The following is a 14,374-nucleotide window of genomic DNA, read 5'->3' on the forward strand; positions in this document are numbered from 1 at the left end:
AGGGGGCGACATCCATGAACGACAGGTCAAAATCCGGTTGTGAAGCCGGGGATGGGACCTCTGGTGACACCAGAGGCTCTGTCCCGGGACTTATGTTTGTTCTTCAATCTTCAAAGGAGGGTTCACTGATAGTAACATAGGTAGCGGACTCAGGCACAGAGCCATTTAAAGTCACCGGGGTTCTCCACCGATGGATGTCACTGATGGGGTTGGAAAGCCCCTCTGTGATGGGGGCCACAGCGATTTCCGAAGTTCAGCAAGGTCTGTCTTCTGTCGATCGGATTTTGAGAAATAGGAGATTGCTAAGTCTGCTGCAAATAGAATGGCTGCAGCTGGGCTGTGGACAGCCTAATCGATACTTACAATTAGTATGGTGCTAAGGGCGATGGCAAAGGCATCCCAATCACGATTGTTGAGAGTCCACCTGGGTGGAGACCCAGGAGAGTAATGTGGAAGGAATGACAGAATGATCGGAAAATGATCATCACATAGGTGGTTATAGACTCTCCAATGGATGGAGGAGAGAAGACTGGGGCTGCAAATGAAAAGATCAATGACCCAGTAAGACCCACGCCACGATGAAATGTGCGAGGGTTCCGATATTCAGGAGGTAGAGATCGAGCTCTATGAGCAAAGTTTCGATAGCTTTACTGCTGACAGTGAACGTAGTTCCACTCCACTGGAGTCACCTGGTATGAGGAAGAGGGGGAGGGGGAGAGAGCTAAGAAATCAGTGCAGGCAACTGATCCAAGATACTTCACTATCAGGATGGAGATACACATTACGGACGGCAAAATCCAGAGATGTCCTCACATGAAAAACACCACCATCCTAAGTCATAATATGTGGTATGCGTTCACTGTAGATAGAGTCAGCAAGGTATGTGCAAACTCCACCTGACGATCTGTCAGTCAGCTCGATTCTTAATATAGCCTCGATAGTTGCAGAGGGTTGGCAGTGTTAGGAACCAAGTTTCCTGGTCAGAAATGCGGAAAGCATCGCAAAAACGTAAGAGACGTTGCAGCTCAGCCAGTTCCACTGACAGATCACGCTATTGGTCTTCTGTGGGGGGTGTGAAGGGACCACTTAGGGGGTAATTGATGCCATGGGGTTGCCTGCTGTCACAGGTTGGGAGCATATGGTATTACTATACATCGATTCTGATTCAGGTTGTGTGAGAGGATCTGGAGCCATTAGGGATATTGGGAATTTTGCCTCAATTACAGAGGCAGAGCATCTGTGAACCAGTGGCATGGAGACAATAGGAACCTCCTCTGTCTGAGGTCTTCTTTGTGTCTCTCTTCTCTTTGGACAGCTTGAATGTCCACGAAGACTTGCCTGCCCTAGTTTTGGGGACAGGAGGAGGAATAAGAAGCTCTATGACCAACAACCCATAGGTCTTTCAGCCACTGCCTGGTACCCATTTTTAGATCAGCAAAATTCTGCAAGGGGAGTTTCCTGAGGAACCCTTTCCTGGTGAGTCACTGGAGGAGGGTGTTGCTTCTCCAGATTGAGGTTAGAGATTGACATCCATAGTAACTGGTGAGTGGACGCTTCGAAAGTGGGTGTGGAGGGAGCAGGAGGAGGAGTGCCCCCAAACGCCAAGTCTAGAGTCAGGCAGCCCTGAGGGCGCCATATGGAATTCACCAAGTCGAGGGTACTGTTACTGAAGAGGATGGTGCTGTAGCTGTAGCAAACACACGGCATAATGTAAACGATGATACTACTACTTTGCCTCCTGATGCATAAGTCAGTCAAGAGCCTTATCACAGGATTTTTCTCTCTTTGGAAGATGGTGCAACCTTGTGATTAGTTGGCATGGTGCTCACTGCAATTGACGCAGATGTATGTGTGTGTGTGTGTGTGTGTGGGGGGGGGGGGGGACAATGAGCTTCCCTGGGCAACTGATGCCCAAAAGTACTTACAGATAGGGATGGCATTACAACGTGAAGACATATGCGCAAATCTCGTGCATTTCAAGCACTGCATGGGCGGGGAAACATGGTTTCACATCGCACTGATACACCATCACGTGATTTTTTCAGACAATGAGTCATCAGCAGCCAAGAGGAAGGCCCCAGTACTTAACCTGTTCTGCTTTGGTCCCCACGAAATGCGCACCCCATCACTTGAAACTGGCATGTAACTCGTCGTCAGTGTTTAAAAGGAGGTTACAGTGGATGATGATACCTTGTACCATACTGAGGCTTTAAGTGGGAGGTGGGAGTGGGGAGTGATAGTTACAGACATGTCATCCAGCTTGTCACATGAGGGTAGGGCCCACGACGGAGTAGGGGATGCCATATTAATAAGAACTGAAACACTTGCCATTTTTGAAATCGCTGCTGCTTCCCCAAACCTGTCCTAAAGGTATTCAACAAAGAATAATGGCTTTGTGGTCGAAAAGGGAATCTCCATCAGTGTTAGAGGGTATTTAGTCCCTTGTCTTTTAGTACTTCATTCCCATGGCGTAGCCGAGAAAGGAAACACTGTGGGGTCATACCTCTCTGCACTGTCATGGTCTCTTCTTTCACCAGCAGAAGAAACTTTAATCCACTTTATTTGCAAGTCACCCACTTTGGTGCCACCTAGTCAGAACAGAGGCTCCCCATGAGTGCCACCCAACCGCAGCAATGGCAACCTGGGCTGTTGACCATTGCCCGAGTCCCCATTCCCCAACCACGATGGGTACATACTCCTTGGCATACGTGGAGAGTTTTCACCTCAGCCACCAATAGTACAATCCCTGCGTGGTCAGGGAGCTACAGCCATTCAGGAACTTTATGACCCCCCACAATTGGATGGTTACTGTGTTCGATTTTTGGTGCAGTATTTCTGCCAGAAAAGAGGGGCGCAAAGACAAAAGGCACAAAAGGAATGTGCACTGTGGGCAATGTCGCCTGCACGTTTCGCGCTTCTGTAAAATTTGGAAGTGGAATGGTAGGTCAAACTCATCAGTGGGGAGCTTTTAGTGAAGGATGAGAAGTTCTAGAAAGTGCCAGAAGACAGGAAAACGGGTGCCCAAAATCATAAACCAAATCCAAGCATGGTCGGCGCCAAGAAGACCATCCCTGCCAAGGCAGTGGGGAGAAAAGAATAGCAGCACAGACAGGGAAGTGGCATGTAAGGGCCGGAGCACATGGTGGCCAAGCACATACTCACGAAAGATATGAGAGACCCCAGGGTGGGGTCTGCACCACTTACTACATATGCTGTAAGGTTCTGATCTTTTTCAAAAACTAGAGTGATCTTTGCCTTTTATAAGCACTTCAAACATGGAAAATAAACTGCTGCTAGGAAATCAACAGTTCTACCAACAGGTGTAAGAACTACGTGGTAAAGCGTCAGTTACAGAGGACAATTCTGTTTCAAGTGTCATTCGTTTTTTTTTTTCTAATTCACAATGACCATACGTATATCATCATCCTCATCATCGACCATGTAGTCCTTTGCGCTGAAATAGTAATTATTCCTATTTCATATAACTTCAGCAATTCGTAATCAAGGGAAGGAACTTCAGCGAAGCAATACCGGAAGCCATTATATACTCCGCAGTCTTCTCTTTATCGTCTTTCTCTTCAGAGCCAGTCTAATAGCGAAACTCGACACTTATCGACATACGGAGTTGGTGATGAAAACATCTCATTTTTCTTTAAGGACAGAGGTTGTCACATTCGTTCTGTTAGCACGATTTCGGGTTCATTTGAATATGTGATGTAACACTGATTACGTAATACCTTCATAAATTTGCTATTGATCTATGGTGACCTGTCGTCTCTCGCTCTCTTGCAATGCACATACTGTATAATATCGTATAACGCTTCCTGGTTTGGCTATTGGGTACAAATTTCGTAATTGGTCCTGAACTAATTTCCCGATGAGCTAGAGACTTTAAACTTTGTTTAAAGTTCATAACAGGAGGACAATGTAATATTATCTCGCTTTCTTGTCTGGTGTATGCTGGAGGGTAGTTTGTGAATCTATGTATCACTGCCATTTCCCCCTTTTCCCGTTCTTGTCGTGAATGGTTCACAGGAAGAACGATTGCTCATAAGTCTCCATGTGAGCTAAAATCCTGTCAAGTTTTAGGTCCACGATCTTCTCGCGAGATATATATTTACTATATGTTTGTTGGAATATCATCAAAGTGTTTGAAATGGATTGAAAAACAAGACTAAAAAGCAGAAAATAATGTAAATAAAAATGAACTTTTAATACCCCGCGTTTTTAAACTGGATGAAAAAGTATAAAATAATTTCTCCTAACACCATACAGATTCCGAAGCGCATACACATAGTCCTGAAAGTTTGTGACAATTTTTAATAGCTATAAAAATACTTTTAAGATTTAAAGTAAAAAGCGTGGGGTTCATGCAGTACTTAATTTATGCATGAATAATTCATCTCCTTACTATTATCTGTTGCATGAATCCCAAACTTATTCCATTTTAAACCCTACAAAGTATTTTCACAGCTATTAAAAATTCAAATTCAAATTTTCGAGATTATCTGCTTAGGAGAAATTATTTTAAACTTTTAGCCCAATTTAAAAACGTATGTATCTTCAACATTTTCCTATTCAGTGTTAATCTCCGTTGCCAGATGCTCATTTACTACGCAGAGACTTTTCGTACCTTTATCTAACATGTTTATCGACACTATAATCACTTGTACAATACAGGCATCATGCTCACTGATTTCTTGAGTGAATGAAGAAGTTCAGTTTTCTCTGTTGCTGGGAGATCTGAGATGCTTTCTGAGCTAATGGATTGTCTAATTATCTACTAAGATCATTCATGGAAAAGACGTTTGGTAGAATATCACTGACCTTTTACATCGTTACCCATAACTGAAAACGTGGAGTATCCAGCTTATTGCTTGACTATTGGAATCTCTTCTGTTAAATTAACAGGAACGGGAATTTCCGCATCAGTACTCTACGAAGCATTGAAGTGTGTGGCAGAATGTACCATATGTTTGTGTGCATGGGTAAAGTGTGGAAAGAATATTTTTTTTCAATGCATAGCCCAGCTATTGTTATTCTAATTTTATGCCGATCCTCTGAAGTTTTACGTAGAAGTCGGAAAAATATTCAGAGATTGTTGCCTACAAACCAGTTTTGCAATTTTATAATTCAGCATTCTCGTTAGATTGTACCACGAAACAATCAAACCTTGACTATTCGCATGGTGATTTCTATACATTTCATGTTCTCTGTTGAGTACCAAGTTTCGATGTTGCATATTTGAAAATGAACATAAAAAAGTGAAATGATCGTTTGGCATTATTGTTCAGGAGACCCCGTCGAGAGTTGCTCGGTTGCCTGGAACAAGTTTTTGTATTTGACGGTACCTCAGTGATTTTAGTCTTTTTGACGGAGATGAGATGAAGAGATTATGATGAAACAAATATCTAGTCCCAAACGGAAGAAAATCCGACATGGTCGGGAATCGAAATGGGAACTGTGCTGTCTGGAGGCAGCGACACCAACTACTTGTTTATGTTCTTTCTTTTGATCTGTTTCTTCGTCGTTTCTTATGTCACAGATTACTTTCAAAGTCCTTCGATGATAATTGCATTGTCTTAATTGCGGAATGCGGCCACTCCCTTGACCAGACACGCTGAGTTACCGTACCGGCCCACTAGAGCATGAGCTGCGGACACTGAATATAAAAGTGCTGGTATTTTTTTAAAGAAAACTCTTCCATTGACAGAGATTTCACAGTTATGTAATATCATAGCAATGAACCAAAGCCTGTCACTTGCTCCACATACGACGGAATCTATGTCAACGGTCCAGTAATGTTCCTACACATCACCACTACTATACTATTACTCGTTACTCGTGTAGTCAAAGGCTGCCGCCCTTCTGCCCGACTCTCTCCAAGTAGTGTGAACATTGTAGAGCAGCCATCCCGTAGTTTTTTTGTTTGGTGTCCACCTGTGTTCAGCTCAAATAGCAGCTCGTACTTTACACGTTGTGTCATAAATTATTAGTGTCGCCTTCTGCGCCGCCTAAAAGACACCAGAGCTAATGTTCGGTTTCTTTTTTATTGACTGTAGATGGGTAGGGACTGGTCACTGTCCATTAACAACTTTGTTGGCGACAGTCTACAGATTCCAGGCTGCTGCCCTTGTCTGAAGTGGTGGTGGGGCACCTGAGGCGAATGCTTTGGCGTCTCTGGAGTAAGTAGTGTCATCTGGGATCCTTTATGTTGCTGCGCTTCCCGATTCACACGTCCTGACTGGTCGACAGTTGCGTTGTGGTGACTGACAAACAGTGCAAGGGTTGTGAATTTGAGCGGAAAACGAAAGTGGGTACCGATCACACAATTTTCCCCTTCGTCTCAGAAACGGGTTTGAGGTACCGCCTGCTGCTGCTGAAATTAGAGCCTGCATGGGGTGCCTTGCCTGTTGGGACTGTGGTCGGTTCTCCTAGGAGGTCCGGACAAAATTACAGAGGGTAAAATTGCTTATCATTGGCACCGCCAATATTGGACAGGTGCTGCTGTTCCTCACGAAAGTAGCGGGCAGGTTGGGAAAGCATACCAGGGTCTACTCTGCTTGTGGAGGGAGGAGGGGGCGGAGTCGTCTGAGATGTGTATAAGACTGCCGGCAGCGATTGAGCATACTGAGTCTGCACCCAGTAATGCCATACTACATTCTTAAGGGCGGCTGGTTGATTTGGTGGAGACAGCTAGCCTCGCCTGCAGGAGTGTAAGAGAGTAATCTTTTTGAGGTCTCTTTCCCAAAATATGTCGCGGTCCTCTGGTTTGGAGTGGAGAGGAAGGTCTAAACCACAGGCTCAGACGCTTCTGTGACGATATCGGATGCAGGTTCCCTACTTCCGCTATCCCGTGGAGAATTGTGGAGCACCCCTTAATAGATCAGGAGTGCGCTATAAGCAGGAAGCGGATGCTAGGTATTAGTGTACGTGTGGCGTACACATGTGGTTTTTTTTAGAATGGAGAAATGCCTCCATAGACCTTCCCGGGTTCGATTCCTGGCCAGGTTGGGGATTTTGTCTGTCCAGGGACTGGGTGTTTGTGTTGTCCTCACATCGCCGGCCGGAGTGACCGAGCGGTTCTAGGCGCCACAGTCGAGCTGCGCGACCGCTACGGTCGCAAATTCGAATTCTGCCTCGGGCATGGATGTGTGTGATGTCCTTAGGTTAGTTAGGTTTAAGTAGTTCTAAGTTCTAGGGGACTGATGACCGCAGCAGTTAAGTCCCATAGTGCTCAGAGCCATTTTTTTGTCCTCACATCATCCGTGCCAGTAGCTAAACTGGACTGCGTAAAAAATCGGACTGAAAATATTGGGTCTGTACGGGCGCTGATGACCGCGCTATTTAGCGTCTCACAAACTGAACATCACCATCATCTACAGGCCCGATAAGATGCCTTCTGAATCTAGAGATTAGCATTCGTCAAACATCGGAGAAAGAAAATACTTAGATTAGCATTCGTCATAAAGATCGGAGAAAGAAAATGCTAATCTAGTTAACTGCATGAGTGGAACTAACATCTCTTGCAAACGGCAACAATGCCCTCCAAGTACTAGGTACAGAAAGGTGGCTTATACCATATCTCATGAAATTCTCAACCCTGACTGGAATGTTTATCACAAAGCTAGTTTGATCGTTGGTGGTCGAGGCGTCTTCATAGCAATAAAAAATACCATAATATCTGGTAAGATTAGTATAGACTCGCAATGTGAAATAACTTGGGTGAAGATAAGTGTCCAAAATGGGTCCAACAAGGACATTGGTTGCTTTCTGCCTCAGCAACAGTTGTGGTGCAATAACTAAACAGTTGGAGAATATTTCGCATTAATTTCCTGGTCATGTTATAGTTTTAGGTGGAGATTTTAACTTACTAGCTATAGACTAGGAGCTCAAGTGATTAGGACGGGTAGTAGGGACAGAATAATGTGAAATTGTTCCCTGTGTCTTATCCGAAAATGACCTTGAGTGGTTAATCAGAGAACCAATTCGTGAAGAAAGCATCTTAGACCTTCAGGTGACAAACAGACCCGAACTTTTCGACTCAGATCAGAATCAGTGATCATAAGACCGATACACCATCATTGATCACGGCTGTAAATAGGAATCTAAAGGGCCAGGAAGATCTCCCTGTTTAGGAGCAGCAACAACAGACCGATTTAGATTACCTGAAATTTCATGTCCAGCGCAGACAATGTTGAGCATAAATGATCGTACAACGCGCTTCAGACAAGTATGTACAGAACAGAGTTGAGAAATGTGGAAAAGACAACCGTGGTAGGAACCTGCAAAGAAAGCGAAGAGGGCTTCACTGCAAATTTAAACGTTGCCAAAGTTTTCCACAAAAACAAAAACGTATCTAAGCCAACATTAGCGTAGGGTTATGCATGTAGCGTTCAACAAATCCAACTATCTACCAACTTGACAGAAAATTCTAGGAAGTTATGGTGTTGTGTTGAATCATTAAATAGGTCGAAGCTATGATTATAATGGCACTGAAACAGAATGACATAGAAAAGGCAGAAATACTAAAAGTCATTTTCCAAAACTGTTTCACAGAGAAGATCACAGTACAGTTCCTCTAAATTGTTGCAGTAATGACAATAGTCGATATCGAAATAAGCGATCAAGCGATAGAAAAGTGAAATCGCTCGGCAGAGGAAAGGCCATGGTACCAGTCAGGAAACCAACCCATTCCACACACAGAATGCGAAAGGACTTGCACCTCTTCTACCGAAAGTCTCTAGCTGAGCGAAGCGTTCCTAATTATTGGAAAGAAATAGGTCATTCTTGTTTTCAGCAACGTCTTCCAACAGGCGGACAAAACTATAGATCTGTTGTAGAATTCTAGAGCATGTTTAATACTCTCGTATTATAATGTACCTGAAAACCATCATGGGTTCTGAAAACAACGATCGTGTAGAAACCAAGCTAGCTCTGTTCGTCCACGAGACCCAGAAAGCAGTAGATACAGGCCCTCATACAGATTCCGTGTTCCTTGACTTCTGGAAGGCATTCGATACATCTCCGCACTGCCGCCAAATGAGCGTATGGAATATCAGACCAACTGCGTGACTGGACTGAAGAGTTACTAGCAAACAGAACACAGCATGTCATCCTGAACGGAGAGAAGTCTTCAGACACAAAAGTGACTCCGTCGTGCCTCAGGGGACTTTTGTACGACTATTACTTTTCACAATATATACATATGACCCAGTATATATAAGCGAAAGTTCCATAAGGGTTTTTGCGGGAGATTCTGTTATATACACGGAAGTCGCAACACAGAAACTAACGAAATGAAGGACGACCTGCAGAGGATCTACGTTTGGTGCCGGCAGTGATAATTGATCAACATAAACGTAACTTATTGCAAATACAAAGACAGAAAGGGCCTTTATTGTGTGATTACGAAGTTGCAGAATAATCACTAGAAGCAGTTACCTCCGTAACATATCTCTCCAACAAAGGAGGTGGCTTACAAAACACTTCTATATTGCTCGTCAGTTTGGGATCCGTACCACATAGGACAGAGGAAATAGAGAAGATCCAGAGAAGAGCAGCACGTTTCATTACAGCTCCATTTAGTATGCTCCAAAGCATCATGGAGATGCTTAACCAAATTCAGTGGCAGACGCTGCACGAGAGGCGTTCATCACCGTATGGCATTCTGTTAAAGTTCCGAGAGCGTATATTTCTAGAAGAGTCCAATATATTGTTTCCTCCTTGCTAAAACACCAAGATGAAATTACAGGGATTCACGAGCACACCGTTTTCTTACCAGCAATCATTCTTCCCACGAAATATACGCAGCTGGAACAGGACACCGGTACATAAACCATCCTCCGCCTCACACCATTTGGCTGCTTGTGCAGTGTTGGTGCAGAAGAATCACAGAAGCAAATGGTCGATAGAAAAGGAACCGCTATTATTTTAGGTCAATTACAACATTGAGTTACAGTTTTCAGTCATGCAATGCAAATCCATGGATCTTACGAAGATTTGTGATGTGACATGATTATGTAGACTCGTTCTAGATCAAGCAAATGGCAGGCTTCGATTCCCTGATATCCAAATGAAAAATTGTTCTTGTACCCAAAATACTGCCTGCAAAACACTTTTAGAGATGAAGCGCCTGGTATCTGGATGAAGAAAGAAAGCAAATGGGAGATGTAACACGTATGCTGGCGAGGACTCGTTTGGATAATGAGAATGTAACAGATGATAAAAAGTCTCAGTAAGCAGATACTCAGAAAGATACCTAAAATCTTAAACCTATTTTGAATGATTTCAAGCATTGAGTTTCATAGTTATTTTTTAATAAACTTCTGCCCCTTCCCTGTTGCTTCCACGCAGGGCCAGCCTGAAGCACAAGCGACGCAAGGCGTCACTTGGAGCGCCAAGCAGAGACGGGCGCCAGAGGTGCCACAGCTATGATTTCTGTTCAGGATCAGTTAGTAGTGGCCGCTCGGGGAACCAAGCTGCAGAGTGCAGCATTTATGTGCATTACGTTCAACAGTGAGTAACGAAAACTAACACAGCAGAAGTTTACGTGGAAAAAGATTTGGAGGGGCGAAAGTATGAAGAACAAATTACACTGACAGCGGTTCACACGTAAGGCTATAAGGAATCCCTTTTACGAGGTCCATTCGTGACTAACGGAGTGAAATAGTAGTGTAGGGCACGTGTTTTACTGTTACTACTGCAACGCACGTTACTGTGACTTGCAAGGTACGTGTGAAGACCAGCACGATTCTTTTTCGAATACCAAGCAGATTCTTTCCCTACAACTTCAGTCCATGCTTACGCTCCTCTTATGACCTCAGTACTGACGACATCTTACAATTTAGGATTCCAAAGCCCGGGCCGTGATATAAATGTTCACCGTTCAGTGCCAGCAACAAACCATTCCTCCCACATTCAGTTTTGTGCTCCTTAACGAAGGCATCACAGCAACGCGGATTGGACCTAGAAGTTCAAGGGGGCAATACCGGAAGTAATGAGAATGTAAACAAATTTTAAATGAGGAAATTGTGTAAGCTGTTCCAAGTCTACGGACAAACACGTGAAGGATACTGTGTAGTAACACGATCTTTTTATAGGAGTAGTTTTCTGTACATCAGTCTAAGGTATGTGATATTTCTTGGAATATTAATTAATCAAATGTGTTGCACAGTATTGTTAGACTGATACGTGAGTTAAGATTTGTTAAATTATACGCTCTAGTATGCCAAATGACCGAAAGTCTCGTAAAACGGCGGAAATAAATAAGAAAGTGTAAACGAAAAAACTGAAGGCTTTTTGGAACAACGTATCAGTTCTCCAAACCAAAATATACTCCGAATTTATGTTTTGTATGAAATTACGTGCATTATTATTTAGAGGAACGGTTCCCTGTTAATGTGGTGGATACATGAAATTTAATGCAAACGTAATTACGTCACCGACTGGTTCCTGTAGTGTGATCACCTGCTTCTGAGACCTGTGAGGAAGCAATATAGTTCGTATCAATAATAGTAGCAGAATCGTATTCACTGCGATGAACGTTTGCATCCATACATACATATCTCGTAGTGTCAAACAACAATCGCTGTGGAGACAAGAACTACCTGCCTATCGTAATTTAGGAGACATGACGTTATGGACACTGAGATGCGTGGAAACATGCCACAATGTGCATGACGTTTAAATTTATTACATTATTTGGTTCTAAAGCTGTTCGTAACACATTTTGCAGAGAGTATCCACATATGCCACTGACTGTACCTGTAACATTGTATGACATGTAGTTCAGGAGCTATGACGTCAAACACAGACGCAGAAAAAATGCCGCTCCATACGTGACGTTTTTATTTATTACGTCTTTATTACCAACGCTCTTGGCAACAAATTTAACAGATAGTATCCAAAAGGGATGGATCCAGGTAGGGGAAGGAGGTATTTTACAGAGAGAAAGGCGGGGAGGAAATGGACAGTGAAAGGAAAGAGGATGAGATGGTCAGAGAGAGAGAGAGAGAGAGAGAGAGAGAGAGAGAGAGAGAGAGAGAGAGAGAGAGAGAGAGAGGGGGGGGGGGTGAGGAGATTGACAAAAGGGGAAGGAGGAAATTAAGTAACAGGATTGGAATACATACACAACGATGGGTACTCAATTACACTATAAAGCTTTACAAGAAACCCATTAGAATGCATAGGTTGTGAGTTGTGTAAGTCCGGTTCCGGTTGCATTTAGATTTTATTTATTTGTTGCAGCCGATTCCGGCGTATGTACTCTGCCGTCAGGTGGTAAATTTTGCTGTTAGTTCGCCAGCATAAATCTGCCCTAGGGTTCGTTGAACAACTGAACTGGAGCAACAGGCTTCCGAACACTGACTGAACAATTTTGTTACCGGTACACATCAGAGTTCAAAGACTGCGGGAATGCAATGCCAGGATTATTTCCAGTTGGATCAGCTTCCGTTAACTATTATCGGGTTCTAACGGGTATCCATTGTTATTTATCTTATTAATGCGTGTTTCCTTTCCATGAACTTCGTATTTGTCGTTACTCTGACGGACTACAGAACTGAAATATAAGCGCAGCCCTCAGTGTTGAACAGTTCTTGTGTAATGTGTAAAGCTAATTGACTTGTAGCTCTTTACTCTCTGTTGATAGCCATTCGGACTAAATGCTGTATGCGCATTTCATCGATAGTACTTTTTGTATTTTCTTTTTTTTATAAATTTGCGTGAATCAGAACCTGGATTTTGAAGTATGTGGAGAGCAAATGATTGAAGATTTCAAGTCATCAAGGAATCTACCACTCTTGACGCTAAACAAAATAGAAAAAGACAGGATACCACTTTAAATTACTTGAATAATTTAATTTCGGAGCTGTTGGTGGAACCAAAACAAGATTTGCTACAAGTTTAAAGCGTAAGCGTCTCTGAATAGCCTGAGTCAATGTGGAAGCTAGTCGTTTTCGCACCCACTATCTTGTAACACCTATTCAATAAACGTAATGGTTTAGGATTTTAGGAATTGGCGTTCCGCATTTGAAAGAGAAATTTCATTTCAAATCCAAGAGAGAGTCATATAAACTGATGATTAATACAGATGCTAAAACGTGGTATATGCAAGTTTTCATCTTAGAACGTTCACTTAAGCAGCTAGTGATAACCGACTCTTAAGTTGAATTATATATTATGGTTCTAAACTAGGCCCCTTTTGTCAGGAAATCGGCGTACCTTCGGATTCTCTAATAAACGCAAGTCACAAAAAATATTTTGTGCAGCCACACACTGTGAATTGACAGCTGAGACGACAGGAAGCAGCAGCAGGTGGAGTAGACTAGAGCGTTGCTTGCACTCACCTCTGGCGCCAACTGCCAGACAACACGCTCCTGAATGCTTCACAGCAGAGCAAGGTCGTGGCGCGATACTGCCCCAACCAATCGGACCACAGCCGAAGCATTCGCTGGAGGAAGGGGCGCGTATTTCGAAGCGCAGCATGCCTAAACACTCCGTCTTATACAGAGTGACCGTGAATTCTGTTCAAAAGTATCCTGTCGATGTTGTTCAGGGATGTCGGCTGAGTGTCTGATAATCTGGCCTTGAAATGAAATCTTCTTTATTTTCAAGCAGCATCATTTTGACAGCTGTCTCTGACGAGAAATGTGTCGAAAGCTGGAAATGAGACTGCTTGAGAAGCGATAAAGTTTTATTCAGGCCTGTCGTGGGGAAAGTCTGTGAGGACAGATTCCATGATCTTCACTATCTTATAATAGAGTGATTTAAAATGATGTCTACAAGCTGGTTCTTTCCCCCTTCTTTTGAAGCATTTATCTTATGTAACACACATAAGCACGGAATAATTTCTGGGCAGCTCGAGAAACAGTTTTCACACGGGCCGCGCATCATTGAACTATAACACGGTTATTGAAGATAGATTCGAAAAAGTGATTGCTATGTTTTAGTTCTGGTGGGTACAATGTGTTTTGACTATTTCTGCGAATGCACAGGCGGGAGGAACAACGTTTTTCGTCTCTAACCAAGATATTCATTCGTGATTAAATCCAGTTATTTTTTAATTATTTTTTATAACAGTAACCAGGTTCCGCCCAAACGAATGCGAGCAAGCTATGCAGCAATTACCAGCCATCCATATATACGTTTCCCTTCCTTCCCACGTATCGATTAAACTAAACGCTGCAAAGATTCCATACAATCGATTTTGTTGTGGTCCTTGTCCCAAGCGCCAGTGTGCCTAGTCTGGAACGATCATGCCGTCCGCAGAATGTTAAACTCTAATCTTACTTGTCAGTCGTTGGTTGAGTCACAAACATAAAGACTTCCTGGGATTTGGTTAAATATTTTTTGAGGCCAATATTTTGCGTCA

The sequence above is a fragment of the Schistocerca gregaria genome, chromosome 2, assembly GCF_023897955.1.
Source record: "Schistocerca gregaria isolate iqSchGreg1 chromosome 2, iqSchGreg1.2, whole genome shotgun sequence".
NCBI lineage: Eukaryota > Metazoa > Arthropoda > Insecta > Orthoptera > Acrididae > Schistocerca > Schistocerca gregaria.